The sequence below is a fragment of the Sander lucioperca genome, chromosome 24, assembly GCF_008315115.2.
Source record: "Sander lucioperca isolate FBNREF2018 chromosome 24, SLUC_FBN_1.2, whole genome shotgun sequence".
NCBI lineage: Eukaryota > Metazoa > Chordata > Actinopteri > Perciformes > Percidae > Sander > Sander lucioperca.
Window position 1 is genome coordinate 10,216,424 of NC_050196.1, and position 15,550 is coordinate 10,231,973.

The 15,550-nt window shown below is 41.8% G+C and overlaps 1 protein-coding gene across 4 annotated transcripts in view; it reads right to left on the reverse strand.

The window, feature by feature from the left end:
• The window catches only part of LOC116044636 (interleukin-1 receptor accessory protein-like 1), a 281,380-nt gene that overhangs the window by 29,364 nt on the left and 236,466 nt on the right, over positions 1-15,550 (reverse strand). The window lies entirely within an intron of this gene.

Consider the following 15,550-nt stretch of genomic DNA (forward strand, 5'->3'; position numbering starts at 1 on the left):
TTCGCAGCACTGCTGTACCATCATAAAAAGGTTATATATTATATTATTAGATTATACTCTTTAGCAGCCCCCTTCTCTGTCAGACCCTACATTTAAATCTTAATCACTGTATTCTGCAGGAAGTACTTTGGAAAATCATAAATACAAAAGTAGGGCACAGCTTTTAAGGACAGTGATTTGCATTATTAATGAATGCATATATCCTCTGTAAAGCTCACAATTCATACTGATTTCTCCCATTTCTATACACACTAAGCAGGAGTTGATATTGCACATTATCAACTGAATTATACTTTGTATTCTTGTGACGATGAGATGCTGCATGCCCTTACGGGTTCATTGAACTAGACTGTGATTAAGTCAACCTTCATTCCACAAACTACACAGATGTTATTGGTATCACGTAGCTTTCAGTGTGTATGCAATGAGAAAATAAAGGGTGTTTATGCATTGCCAGCAGAGGCCAGCGATGCTGCAGTGCGATGGCTTGATTGCACCCCGATTTAATCGTGGCAATTCTGTTTTAGTTTTTTTTTAAATGTTGTTCAAGAGCCGTGACAAAGTGCAGGTAAGGTGGGATGATTAGATGAAGACTGCAAAGTGATGATGGTTATTTAGCAACCATGACCACCATTTGAGGACAAGCAAGTTCCAAGAAGAGGATAAGCAGAAGTGAAAACAAACTGATGTCAGGCGAAGAAGAAGTGGATTCTTTTAGATACCAAAGACAAAAATAATAGATAAGTGAGAGACAAAGAAAACAAGTGCTGTCTGTAAAAGATGTTTAAAAAGTGAATAGAAGTTTTAAATTGCAAAGAGTGTTGAAACTGAACCGAAACATTAAAGTTGCAGGCTGTAAAACCAAAACAATGTCCTAAAAGACGCTAAGACACCGCAGAGGCTGGTGATCTACGTGGTTCCCTCACTAAAAGCAAACCCTTTCGCATTACACATAGTTATTTGATCCATGCAAACTTGTGGTGCAGTTTAAAGTTTGAATGAAATCTCTGTCACCCAAATACTTCCATGTGCTTCAAGCCTAAGTATTGAAAAGTACAGCTCAAATATCCTAAAATATTGATTCTTGGGAACAATTCAAATGTATTTGTGTGGTAGTACTAGTTGGAGTGTAGGCAGTTGGAACACTGAACGAAATTTCAGTTCCCAAAATACAAGACTGGAAGAGCACTGAAAAAATTGAAGAGAAAGAGAAAAGTCAACTACCAAGGCATTTGAGGTCATTTTCTTGTACTAGCATGCAGTGTGATGTACATATAGGCTTCCTGGGATGATGAAGACCATGAGAACAGAGAGGCAAGAAAGTGCAGAGAAAACACATACCAACAGACAAAGCCCCTGCCTTCACATCAACGGGAGTTCTTCTCTCTGCTCGGCTCATTTTGAACACACATCCTATCTGACTGGAGACAGATAAACCCCTTTTAAACCTGTTTTCTCTCTCTGCCTTGGATTAAAGTCCTCTCATTCTTCTTTTCACACTTATCACACACATGCAGCGGCCGATGGCACATCCATGAGTGTGTGGCCTGTGCAGCGACAGGCTCACCGTGCGGGAAAGGAAAAAGAGCCACATCATCAAAGCCTGGGAATGACTGATCCATAAAAAAGCTGCCTATGATCAAGGAGGCTCCACCAGTCGTGCGTCCAGGAAGGCAAAAAGGTGATTCAGCATCTCTTCATTAGCACTTCTTGCTCATTGAACCTGTGGCGAGGACTCAGAAGTCTGTGAGATGGGAGATAACTGTGGCGTATAATTGGATACTTGCTAGTTCAAAGATAATAGGGATTTTATTTTACCAAGGACTACTCTAATTTGGCTCTCTAGTGCAGTCTAGCACGCTCAGATGATAGCTAAGTCTGGAAAATCTGGTTGGAGTTGGAGGACGGTTTTGCATTGTGTCTGACTGTCTTTGACAGTGTTTTAGGGATGCTGGGATCTGTCCTGGACCACACACATATATTTATACACATTGCTATGCTTCACAGTTCCACAAGGGGTCTCTGTGGTGCTACAAAGCAGGAGGCCCCGAGTGCAGAAGGAGCACATGAAACAACAAAAAAACAACACACACCATTTTGACAGGTGTAGGCAACAGTAAAAGGAAACACAGATCCTTTTGTGTGCCACCTTTGATGTCAAGAGGCTTCACCCATGGATCCAAACAGCATGTTGTGTTGTAGCATTGACAGCTCCACTGCTGTGCTGACAAAAGCTGCGGTGTCACTCTCCAAGACTTATTCCATGGAGCTCTTTGTGCACATGGCTGCATGTTGCTCCCTTAACGACGGCATGTTAATTTGTGCCGGCTTTACTGCGAGCAGCTAAGCCTGCACGGGAAGAGGTTGTGTGCTCAGTTTGGGAAATGCACCAACAGCCACGCAGGGATTTAACTGCACAGATTCTAACATTCAAATCCCAACCTCTGGTCTTGGTCAGGGAGTTAAAGTGAGTCTTAACGCGATTGTCTCCTCTCTCTAATCTCCTTTCGCCTCTAGAGCATCTCTATCATTGGCTGCAGGACGGAGACGTCAGCAAAGATTCCCATCGCTGAGCAGTAGACAGACTGGATGCTATGAAACTATGAAACACCACAGAGACGAACAGAGATAGCCGACATGAATGCATTTCTGCATGCATGAGAGAAAGAAGGCATATGTGCATGTCAGTGTGGATGTGAGTGAAAAAAAACATGAGCTAGACAGAGGAATCACCCACATGGTAGAGCAAACCATTCTTCATGGAGAATTGAAATACGTCCAACACTGAGTGAATAGAGCATCGTTATCGCCCTTGTGCACTGAAGATGACATAGATTACAGATCAATACATATGCATGCAGAGCAAGCACCATCCACGTCAAGTTAATCTACCAGCGTTTCCCATTCAGATCCAAACAATCAAGTTCTTGAGTAGGGAAGCATTTCTTTTTTTGTGTCCATTTAAAAACCTTGAAAAAAATTAAGCCCTGTAGCTAGCAGCTTGTGGGTCGCTGTGGATCAGAGGTAGAGTGGTAGTAGTAGTGGGTCGGCCCTCAACCACAAGATAAGCGGTTCGATCTCTGGTTCCTCCAGCCACATGTCAAAGTGTCCCTGAGCAAGACACTGAACCACAAGTTGCTCCCCGGATGCTGTAGGACTGCTCCTAATGCTTAGGATGGGTTAAATGCAGGGATTGAATTTCACTATACTGTACTGTACGACTGTATGTGACAAAATAATAAAGGTTCTTCTGAGCAGGAAAAATACTTCAGAAAGGGAAAAGACTAAGCTTTTTCAGAGTTTTCTTTGGAGTTCTCTGCAAGTTGGCTTTTATACTATACTGATATGAATGGAAGCCGACGGCTGCCTGGAAGATTGTGTAAAACAAACATACAAATCTAAAGACACTTTTCAAACGGATGAGATAGGTCACCTGATCTTAACCCAACTGTACATCGATGGAAGACTTTGGAGAATTGTGTCAGACCGTGCTCTCCACCAATTAAATGAAAACCCCAAATAAAGTGCCTTAGTAAGGTGTTGGGCCACTATGAGCCTCTAGGTCAGCTTCACTGCTCCTTGGTATTTTGATGATGGCCCAACACCTTACTAAGGCACTTTATTTGGGGTTTTCATTTAATTGGTCACCCATCTGTGTCCATCCATCCATCTTCTTCCGCTTATCCGGTAACGGGTCGCGGGGGTAGCAGCTCCAGCAGGGGACCCCAAACTTCCCTTTCCCGAGCCACATTAACCAGCTCCGACTGGGGGATCCCGAGGCGTTCCCAGGCCAGGTTGGAGATATAATCCCTCCACCTAGTCCTGGGTCTTTCCCGAGGCCTCCTCCCAGCTGGACGTGCCTGGAAAACCTCCCTAGGGAGGCGCCCAGGGGGCATCCTTACCAGATGCCCGAACCACCTCAACCCATCTGTGTATACTCCTGAATTTATCAAGGTAGAATATAGAATGAAAGCTATTTCTTCAAACATAAAAGGCCTTAGCCTTTTTGCTTTAGACAAGATAAACAGCACGTGCTTTTAAAGCACAACCAAAACATCTTCAAAATTACATTTCTGTAACTTCTGGCACTGGAGGAAAACTCCTCTTTTCTCCCTTCACCCAGCCAGAATGATATTCCCTCTACTCTCTAATTAGTCCTTTCTTTAATGCAACAGTCTGGGGTCTACATAAAAGGACTTGAAGATTGGCCTGTAGCTTGTGATCAGCAGGATAGTGAGTGACTGATCTGGACTGAGAAGAAGCCCAGGAATTGAATCAGTAGATAATATGATTGTCGATGGTTAAAAGGGGGTTTCCCAGATTTAGCGGGGCATCTGGGCAGCATGAAGCGATTCCTGAAAACATTTTTTACAAGCTCTGAATGAGTGAACATTAGCTTTATCATCTGCTCCAGCACAACATCCAGGCAGTGAAGGGTTACAGCGAAGGGGCCCTGTAATTGCGGTGGCTGGGTACCCACTCACATTGCCGTTGCCAGATGTGGCAGTTTAATTGTCTCTCTGTTCAGCATTCACTTTGTTTTGTTCATCACAGCCCCAACCTCTCTAGTCACGAATTTTAAGGCAGCTATTGACTGTGCTGTGTTCAGTATTCATTTAGCTCGCGTATGGTCAATCTCCTGTTATTCATACTTAGCATTGCACCTCATTATCGCTAAGTAGGCAAACTGCTGCCGCTGTTCCCCTTAATTAATGCAGGTAAAACAGGGACACAATACAATGTATAAAACGTTTTTTTTTTCTGAAGTTTATAAGCATGTTAACATGTCGCAATCATAATAGGAAATGCTCAATTATGTGTTGTGAAATTACAATTTTCTCAGTTCCGTGTTACTTTTGCGTGTGTCTGGAAATTAAATGAGGTAGAACTGTTGAATATTACAGGGTAGTGGGAAACAAACAGGATGGGGGTTTGGTGAATAACAAGTCCAATTTGAGCCGTGTGGAACAGAGCATGACATTTGCAAAGATCAACACCCACTCTTTGCATTGATGTTCTCATAATACAATGTTCTTTAGCACAAAAGCAGGGCCTAATATTGTCGCCCAATCCAGTGACAAATCATTACCAATGTTAAACCTTGTGTTGCTCATAATCGTTCATGGAGAAGTCCCAGTTGAATTCTCTTAATGAAAAGCTCATTAGACATTAATGAAAACACAAGGGGTACTTCACATAACAATAGAAATATGCCACGTTGAATGGAGGAAACAAGGTATTACCACAATTAGAAAAGCATGAAATGATGATGGCAATTGCAACGTCAACTTTGAAACAGATACTAGTTTTACTAATGGTTTTGTGAGGCATTGTGAAATATTTATTTACTGTGATTAAGTCAACCTTAATTCCACAAACTACACAGATGCTATTGGTGTCACATAGCGTGTATGTGATGAGAAAAAGGGTGTTTATGCATTGCCTCTGTTGGCAGTGGAGTGCGATGGCTTAATTGCACCCCGATTTAATCGTGGCAATTCCGTGCCTTATTGTGGCTTTATTGGTTGTTGCTGTTGTTCTGCATCAGTTATTTCTACTATTTCCTAAGCAGATTCATTTGTCAGTCAGGTCATCCATCTTATTACTCATCCACATACAGTACATCTCTTCAGACACATAAAAATGGGCCTGTCACTTACAATGATAGAGGAGAAAGAGTTAAGGAGAAACTTTGTTGGAATCCCAGTCTTTTAGGCCAAGTTGATTCTCAGTTTGAAATGCTGATGTTGCTATAAGCTGAGAATTAAAGAAGCTTTCCTTACAGTGAGAAGGCAGGACATTGGATACCAACAGGACCTAAACGCTGACTGGGCTTTGGTGCAAGCTACACAGGCAGAGGAGCGACTCCTGGTGGGCTTAGCACAGCACAACAAAGAATGACTATATAGAATCCCTACATGACACTGTTTAGTTTAGCTACTGATGGAAAAAAAGTGGGGGAAATGTGATAGGGAGGGAAATGAAAGATATTGATACACAATAAGAGAAGGAAAGACTGATGGCAGTAAATAGCAGGTTCCCTGAGGCCTTGCTGGGTCACCTATGAAACGTGCCCACACCCACGACAGTTCCATTTCCTAGCTAAAGCTCCCTGTGGTTAGATGCTCAGCTTGGGCCCACTTTAGCAATGCTTTCAGTGGATTCTTAACTGTTGTCCAGAGGATCTTACACAGCACAAGTCTTCATGTACTTTCTTTCAGTGTGCTACATGACTGCAAACTAAATCTACTCCTGTAGAATTAAGGTTTTTCTGCTCAAAAAGACTCCATCCAGCGTTGCTCATGTGCACTCAAATTTGCTCGTTAATGATGTAATGTTATGAAGCAGTTGCCGAATCTATGAAATGCTATTTCTAGCCACAGTCTGGCTCAATCGTGACAAATAACAGCAGTGTAGAATTTTGTTACTCACACTAACAAATGCTAAAACAGGTCAATGCAATGTACATATATTAACCTAAAAATCTCATGTTACATTTCAGATGCTGCAGAGACAAACATTCTGGATATGATGCCCTTATGTTGAGATTAGACCACACACACACTTCTGGAAATGTCTTGATCCATGGTCATGGATCAAGACATGGAAAATGGAAAATGAGTCACAACAATTACCACAATATGTCGGGTTATTCTTCTGTCTGGCTTTAAGACGCGTTATCAGGCCCCAATGGAAAGATTAGCATGTTTCATACTTCGTTTTTTTCCCTTTTGGGCATTTAATGCATTTATTAGTGAGTCAATAGTAGAAAGGTGAGGGAGAAAGAGATGGGGAACGACTTGTAACAAAAGGTCCCCAGATGGACTCGAAGGGATGTTGCGGTTCTTGGTTAGTGTTTTAATTCATAAGCCACAGGGGTTCCCCGCTAGTTTAGTTTTTGCCTATGAGATGTTTCAACAGCATGTCTGTTTGACAGCTGTGATCCTGGAAGTCTCTGGACCCTCCTACCCACTCATCTTTGCATGTCATGCAGGTCATGAAAGACCACAAACTATTGCTCTATTGTTGGTCGGAGTTCAACATGAAGTGTTGGAACCTGGTGGCAGGGATTTGCTCATATTCAACTGTAAAAGCATTAGTGAGGTTGGGCACAACGCTTTGTAGTCAGCATCCCCAAATGAATATCCCCAGCTGTATACAGGCCTGTAAAGTTCTTCCACACCAAACTTTGGAAAACATGGCTTTGGGCAAGGGAGCATTGTCATGTTGAAACAGGAAAGGGTCTTCCCCAAACTGTTTTCACAAAGTTGGAAGAACACTATTGTCTGAAATGTAATTGTGCTAGAGCATTAAGATTTTCATTGAGTGGCTTAAACCATTAAAAATCACACCAGACCAAAAGTACACAAAACATCCATTAACAACATATCACTCTGTCCATGTTCCCTTATGCTGTATGATTACAAGTCGAGGGATCACCAAAGCATTGATTGGATGTACCTTATTGGAGAAGAGTGGCCCTCATCTCCTAAGCCAACAGTGAAAAAAATCTAGTCCCTAAATGGTCCAGTGGAGCAAACTCACCAGCCAAGATCAAGACAGCTTACTGTGCTCAGTGAGCGAGAGAGAGAACGAGATGGAGAGAGAGACAGAGAAAGAGTGGTGAGCGAGGGAGTGCTGCTATATCCATTCCCGCTCGTGGGGAGTCCATGTAATGAAAACAGGACACAGCAGAGTGGTTTGGACTGTAGGTCCTTTCCCCAGCATTTCAGGAGGCACAGTGTTGGATATCTGCAGCGCACGTGAGCCGAATGAACAAGGAAGCCTGGGCAGCAACTTAACTGAGGCAGCATGTGAAGTGAATGAGTGGAACAGGTTTGAAACAGCAGAAGGAAAAGCTGCTGTAACTTATCACCTTAAATCTAGCTGGAGAAGGAGGAAGGGAAGGAGGGAGCCGGTGTTAGTGGGTTTGGAAATCATTGCATCACATTTCTCAAGGGTTAAGGTGGAAAAAGTAGAGAACTGGGTTTACTGGTGTGACTGTGGCACTCCAGTGGTAGGAATGCATGTACTGAGATGTTCTCTCAAAAATACATGTGGATATGAGATGTCGATACTTCCATCACATTTTTCTTGAAATCATGCCTAATCCAGACTGTGGGAAAGAATCTGGTTTTCCCTTCAAATCTGAATTTCCAGCAGCTTTCCAGGAAAGCTTGAGATCTATAAATTGTTTCATATAGATTTTAGAGTAGGTATGCAAGTGAAAATAATAATTTTAATTATTGATTAAAGCTGCACTAATATTTCAACTAGTCGGTGAACAAAGCATAGCGAGTGAAAGACCAAAATATTTTTCTTCGGAGTTGGTGGAGACAAAAAGAGTGAATATTGGACATATATATATACATTTCTCAGGTGGCTATAAACACCACTCCAAATGCATGCTAATGTTTCTTCATGTCTGTATGTTTGTGGTAACTTTATAAGGTAATATGTTGGATGTTGTGTTTTCAGCTTGCTGTGGAGTTCCTCTGCCCCATAGTGGCAAAAATAAACAGTTATTGCAGCTTTTAACTATCTATATTTTTGATGATTAGTTGTTTAGTGAAAACACACATTGCAAGTTGGATGTTTGGTGAATAATCTATTAGAATTGTGAAACACCTTTCTGTCGACTGACTATTGCTTAAATGACTTATCGTTCTAGCCCTATTTGAAATGTAAAGTGTTATTTACATGTACAGGTGCTAATGCTAAGGGCCCTGACACTCCAACCCGATTATCGGCCGTCGGACAGTCTGGCGAGGTCAGTGACTCAAGTCTGTTCGGTGTGTTCCGTGCCGTCGTCCGTCGGAGGAGCTGTCGGCCTTTATTTTGGCCGACCCAACATGCTCAGTCGGAGACAGGGCAGTCGGGACTCACCTGGAAATGGCGAGCGGATGAGCCTCTCAAAATCTGACGAAAATCTTTTAAACTGACCTTTGTCGATCTAAAATGAAGATAGGTTCAGCAACTGCATGGCTTATTTCTCGCTTAAAATGTTTTCAGAAACACGTTTCGTGAACTATTTTAGTACAATATGAGATCGTATTCTGAACAAGCCGCCATGACAGTCTGGCTGTGACTTTCCGGAGAAAAAAGACCCACGTGACGCATTCGTCCTATCAGCTGCCGGTTTTCATTTTCTGGGAAACAATACAGAGAAGCGTGCTGCTATGGAGACGTAATTACGTTTCGTGCACGCGCAGAGCGTACGCTCAAGTCGGCGTCGCCTCAGTGTGTTTTGAAGCATTTTTTTGGACCTCAGGGACCAGACTGATCAGTCCGACTGCCTTTTCTGCCGACGGTCGGCCGTCTGGTTGGTGTGTAACAGCTCTAAGGCTGACTAAATAGTCAAACATTGATAATAGTATATCAGGTGTTGCATAACTGCTCCATATTTCTGTTCCTCTTTTCATTGTTTATCACCTTCTTTTCTATCTCTACTCATCCTATTTATGCCCTCTTCTTTGTCTTCTACCTCACCTGTCGTTCTTCTCTCTTATGCCTTGCAAGCATGTCTTGGGAGAGCTTTGTGCATAAACAGGTTTCTATAATAAGTGCCAAATCAGGACAGGGACAAACAATAGGACTGTGTGACAGAGGGGCCGGGAGGAAAGAGAGACTCTGCAGGAAGGGCGCTGAGGGAAAGGTTAAAGCTCTGGTGAGAGCAGGCATCATCTACACAGCATCCTGCTGCTTTCTCCCTGTCCGTCATGTTCACAGAAAAACACAGTGTGATCTCTGCCTTTGTGTGTGTGTGTGTGTGTGTGTGTGTGTGTGTGGTTGAACAAGTTGTGCATGGCCAGGATAATTGGAGTGATTTGTATTACCTATGCTTCTGTCCTTCCAATTTGCATGAACATATGGGGGTAAATACATGTTCACATGTTCAAAAAGGGCATGTTGGGATATTGGGCCGCTTGGGTTGTCTGGCATGCTTCAACTCCGGCAAAAATGTAATGTGCATTTAATAAACATGCCACAATGAGAAAAAGGTTTAAAAAATCCTCCATGTAGCCATATGGATAAAAAACAAGATTGACACGAGTGTCTGGGGATGGCAAAATGTCACCATGATAGGAAATATCTGCCATGAAAAAGGCGACAAGAATTCTCCTTGGGGGCAGTGACATGACTAGTTGAATTGTGCATTTGTGTTTTTAGGTCAGGAAGGTCATCAGGCTGTGATTGTTGAATGTCAGCTCGTCATCGGAATAAAATCAGAGTCTTGTGAATGGCTACCTAGAGCACATAACCTTTGAGGCACACTCTCCAATGACCTGATATATAGGGAAATCATATTTAACGCCAGTCATACATAAACCCTCGGAGTCCATAGCTCACCCTCGGATTATTCAAACATACATCTCAGTTTGCACTGTGGATAATCAAATTGATTTTCTCGTTCCCACCCACGACTCCATGCTGCAGTATATTTTCCGTATTAAGCACTCTGGTGGTTGGACCATACTTTTGCAAGGTTTCTGCTGCAAGAAGTGGACGTAGAGGTCAGAGACAGGATGTGAGCTACATACACAGATATAGGAATTAAGCAATTATATTTTTTACAATTTTCAGAACATGAAATTACCCTAAAATCTTGCAATCTTGTTTCACAAGACATTATGTGCGGAAATGGTTTGGTCTTTACTGAAGGAAGTAGAACTGCACTAAGCCTGCTGTGACTCCATTTAATTTAAAGTTCTTCTTTATCAGGGCAAGGATCTCTGTAATCCAAGGCTGCTTCCTCTCTGATCCTCTATGCCAGACTGAGAATGCACAAGCCAGACTGCTGGAGCCGTGAATCTGTGGTGTGCTGATGTCTGTGAAGTTTGTATTCACCACTACCCAGCCGTCGCTTTATTATCCCCTCTCTTTTCTTCTAAGGTGACATTTGTCTAACTGTTCAATGCCTCTAACACGCACCGCAGCAGTTTGGGACCTATTCAGCTTTATAGTCCCGCTTTACAGTAGGTGTGCGCTGAATTTAGAATTCAGATAAGAAATGGCATGTCTTGGAACTGCTGGGCACTTAAACCCCCTTGCCATCCATTTAATTAAAAACAATACAATAAATTACAAGCAATGCTATCAAGAGTTGGGAGGGAGGGAGAAGAGGAAGTAGCTGGAGGCAAGGTAAATTATGACCTTATGCCGGAAAACATATTAAAGGGGGGATATCATGGTGTGTGCATAAATTTAAGAGTGCAAGTGCTGATCTGTCAATCATACATCCCTGAAGGCAACAGTGGGGGACTGAGAATCAGTATACATTCAAATTTCACAGTATATTTCATGCTGTAAATACCTCAAAAATGCAAATATCTGCATGTATGATGAATGAACATTTCTTAACACGTGGTCTAGCACAGTGGAATAATTCAGTCACTGATGTCTGTTACTTATGATTATTATTAGAATATAATAAGATATGAGAAGTGGAATACGTACAGAATAATGTTAAAGAGAAAGAAGAAAATCACTCCACCATAAAAACATTTATTGTTTGACTATTTTAAGCAATGACGCAGAGATTTGATCCGCAATCATCACTAAAAACCCTTTATCACTGTTTGCAGCCACCGCATTTTCCCACCGAAACAGACTGACAAACATCTGTTATGATCTGTAAACCAGCAGGCACATCAGAAGCTTTTGGGCTTATTCGCCTCATCCACTGTTAGACTAGTAGCTTCTTTACTGTAGAGACTTAAGCAGCACTCCCAAATCCACAGTGTGATCAGTGCTCAGTGATAATCCACAAAATATCATAAATACTGTATCAGCATGATTTAAAATAAAATCAGAAATAATACAAAGTATAAGATGCTCTGTTCAAGCCCACATAATGAGTTCACATGAGGCTTTGAGGCAAAATGAAAAGAGTGAAAATGGGTGTGAAGTATGAGTTTGACTGAAAGTGTATAAAGACTACATGTATTTGCTTGACTTAAAGGGGTACTATACCAATTCTACACATAAAGGGCCTTTTACAAGTCATAAAAAGTAGTGCTATAAACCTGATAATGTCATAGTGATGTCATTAGGGTTATCTAAGCTTGGGCATGGAATGTGAAATTCAGAAAGCCAGTGTGGTATCTTTAGTAGCGATGGTGTGATGTTATGAACCTTTAGATACTACACCAGAATTACAAGTTTGAAAGACATGGGTGTTTACGAAACGAGTGGAGGAGGGTGGGGGGGTCTAATGCCGATTTTCCTTTGCATGGCAGGGCTCGTCTCGCTCTTTTTTGGTTTTCCATTAGAAAAGTTGGAGAAAGTACCTGGTACCTTGGTAGAGGTTCCAAGCAGCTGAGCTATTAGATAGATATTAGAAGGTTGAGTTAAAACACTGCAGACCACTGATCACGGGACGTCACGGGACATCCTGCACAAACACGCCATTTATAAATAGTCAAGCTGCCATCAATAACCACCACGATGTTTTTACTCACCCGACAGATTTGAAAACATGGCAGCCCGCAAAAATTACGCTATATACTACACCATACTATTGACAAAATGAGGACGTTCCTCTGTGTAGTTACTGACGAAAGGATTCAGCGAGTGTTGCACTGAAGATGATGTCACAGCAGTTTCAATTGGCAATCAGCTGAGAATCCCTCCTACACTGAGGGGGTACTATCTGCTGTGGAAAAAGAAAAAAGAAAAGCACTGGTCCAAGTCGGGTCAAGCAGAGCCATACCATACAGTGGAAACACGGCATAACAAAAGATATTCTCATGATGCATTATGGGAATAATAGGATCCAGCATTTTTGGAGCTTGATCCATTCTAGGGAATAAATGTCAGGATATTTTGGCCTCTGCGGAAGTAGGACTCAGGTATCATTGACATCGGTGCCAAAACAAGCTCCCAATTTCCAGTACCAATACAACACCTTTTGTTGGATACCCTGGTTTTTAGAACATAAACATGTTTTAACCTTTTGTTTTTATAAAACAATATGCCAAAACTGCTGAATACATCAGTGTTAAATAAACAACGTTGCCAAAAACAAGTTTCCTGATTTCCTGAAGTACACAAACCTTGTAATCCAACCAAGCATTTTATGTCACATTTTGCTACAGACACATTTAGCTCTGCACTAAGAATTATTGAGGTTCAATAGTGACAAAAGTGTGTGTGTGTGTGTGTGTGTGTGTGTAAAATGCTGAATCTGTGGGACAAGGAGAGTGATGGAGTGTTTACATGATTATATTAGTCTGTTATTTGTCTATCCTGACTGCTATCCTTGTGCAACTTGTGTGTGTGCAGCACAGGAGGGTGGGAGCTGTACACGAGTAGCATACTGATGAGTTCCCAGCATGCACCGATTAAATTACACTACCTACTCTCATTCTTTCCCTCCGCTTGTCTTTCAGTCAATCTTGCCTGTTGCTCCTCGTTTACTCTGCTTCTCTCTCTGCAGGTAAACAATTCCGCTATTCCACAGAGTGATGCTTCTGACTGGCTGCTGCCACAGTATTTCAATTCCTGATGACCTGAGAGCTTTGCCATGTCTATAGCTATCAGGTGCACTTTCATGTAGTTCCTCACCCTACTCCATGCTTTATACTCCCGTTAGCCAGGAAAAGATATGGATCTGTATCTCCATGTCATTTTATTTTCCACCTGGGGCTGACTTTATGTGCCTGGAAGCTTCTGTATCACAACAAGTCTAATACTAAATGAAAACTGTATTCATCTGAAATAATATTATGCTCAGCAGTCAATGAGCTAACAGTTAACTGCCAACTCTGACAGGAGGAAACATGGAAGTTATTTTAGGAAACTTGGCAGGACATGCTCCTGTTATTTGTGTATCGTACCATTTCTAGGCACCATTCTGCCCTTTTATTTTCATTTTGGTCATCTTGGTGCTGATAGGTATGGTAACTTTCAATATTAAATAATATAACTATAATAAATAGTTATATGAATACTTACATAAACTATTTAATATGAGCATGAATTTGAGAAATAATCCGATACATTTTTAAAACGCAGCTTATTATTAGGAAATGTAATATTAATGCTAACGTTATATTAGACTGCTTCTTGTCACAACAACATACTTTATTGCAGGTTTATTTCATTCCATTACTTTTTCCAAAGTTTTTTAGTTAAATTTAACAACATATTGTATTATTTTGCAGTAATGAAATGGCGCCCCTGCAGAATAGGTATATACTTTAAAACCTAGCTGCTAGTGCTGCCACTGGCACACCTCACACACATCACTTAGACAAATTGACTCAGGGATGATACAAATCAAAACTTTGAAAGAGAGTAAAATAAAAAGTAAGAAGAAGAGGGAAAGAAGAAAATATAAAACAGGCCTAAGAGTCTACAGCCATGCTGGAGGGCTCTGTGAGGCTGTACTTTAGGCACAGCGATGCTTTGAGCTAAATGCTAACATCAGCAAGCTAACATGCTCACAATGACAATGCTAACATGCTGATGTTTAGCAGGTATAATGTTTACCATGTTAACAATCTTAATGTGTTAATATGTTGCTAATTTACACTAAACAAAGTGGATAAACGGAAAGTTTTTCCCACTGGTGGCACAAGATGAAAAGTCAGGGGGTCAGTAGGGGGAGCCAGTAGACTTAATTCTCTTGATACCATTTTAATGTCTATACAAAATTTCATGGCAATCAATCTATTAGTTTTTTGGGATATTTTAGGTTGAACTTGGACTGATGGACCGATATTGCCATCGCTAAATCCAGTGTGGATGGTAAAAAAGACTTTGCTCTCTGCCTCTAAAACAGAAGTGAAAGAAGGAGGGATAGAGCAAGAGAAAGAGAGTGAGAGAGAGTGGCAGCCTGAGTGAGAGAAAAAAAGAGAATCCATAAAACACAGATTAGGCTTCCTAAACCGGTCTAATACAGAATCTTTAATATCAGTTGCTGTGTAGTAACACTGACAGGCAGAGTCCTGCTGAGTCTCTTCCCAAACTGAAACCTGGGATACTGAGAGCTTATTTGGAATCGGTGCTGGGCACCAACAGAAGAGATGTTCTGAATGCCGATTGGCTCAATGCGGGGCTGGACACCAGGTCAAACGCTTTCAGAGGTGAAGCGCAGCAGGGCTGATTGACCCAAAGGTTGCTGGAGTGGAGTGGAGACAGATAAGGTGAAGTCAGAGCACAGGAGGAAACCACGTAGGTACCACTACTTTAGTGGCTGACAAAAAGAGAGCATGAGTCACCTTTTTGATAGTCTATATCCACGACCTTCCACTTCCGGGATTGCTCCGTTGCTGCCGGAAATTCCGCCGTATGTCCTTCTTTTTGGCCGGATGTCCGTTACCTTACGCTTACGTGCTGAAATTTTAAATTCCGGTCGATTTATGAGGACTATGGTTAACTGCTCCTCAGATCTCTGCAGGGTAAATCCAGACAGCTGGCTAGACTATCTGTCCAATCTGAGTTTTCTGTTGCACGACTAAAACAACTTTTGAACTAAAACAAGTTTTGAACGTACACGTTCCACCAAAACAAGTTCCTTCCCGAGGCTATTTTGCAGTGGCACCGG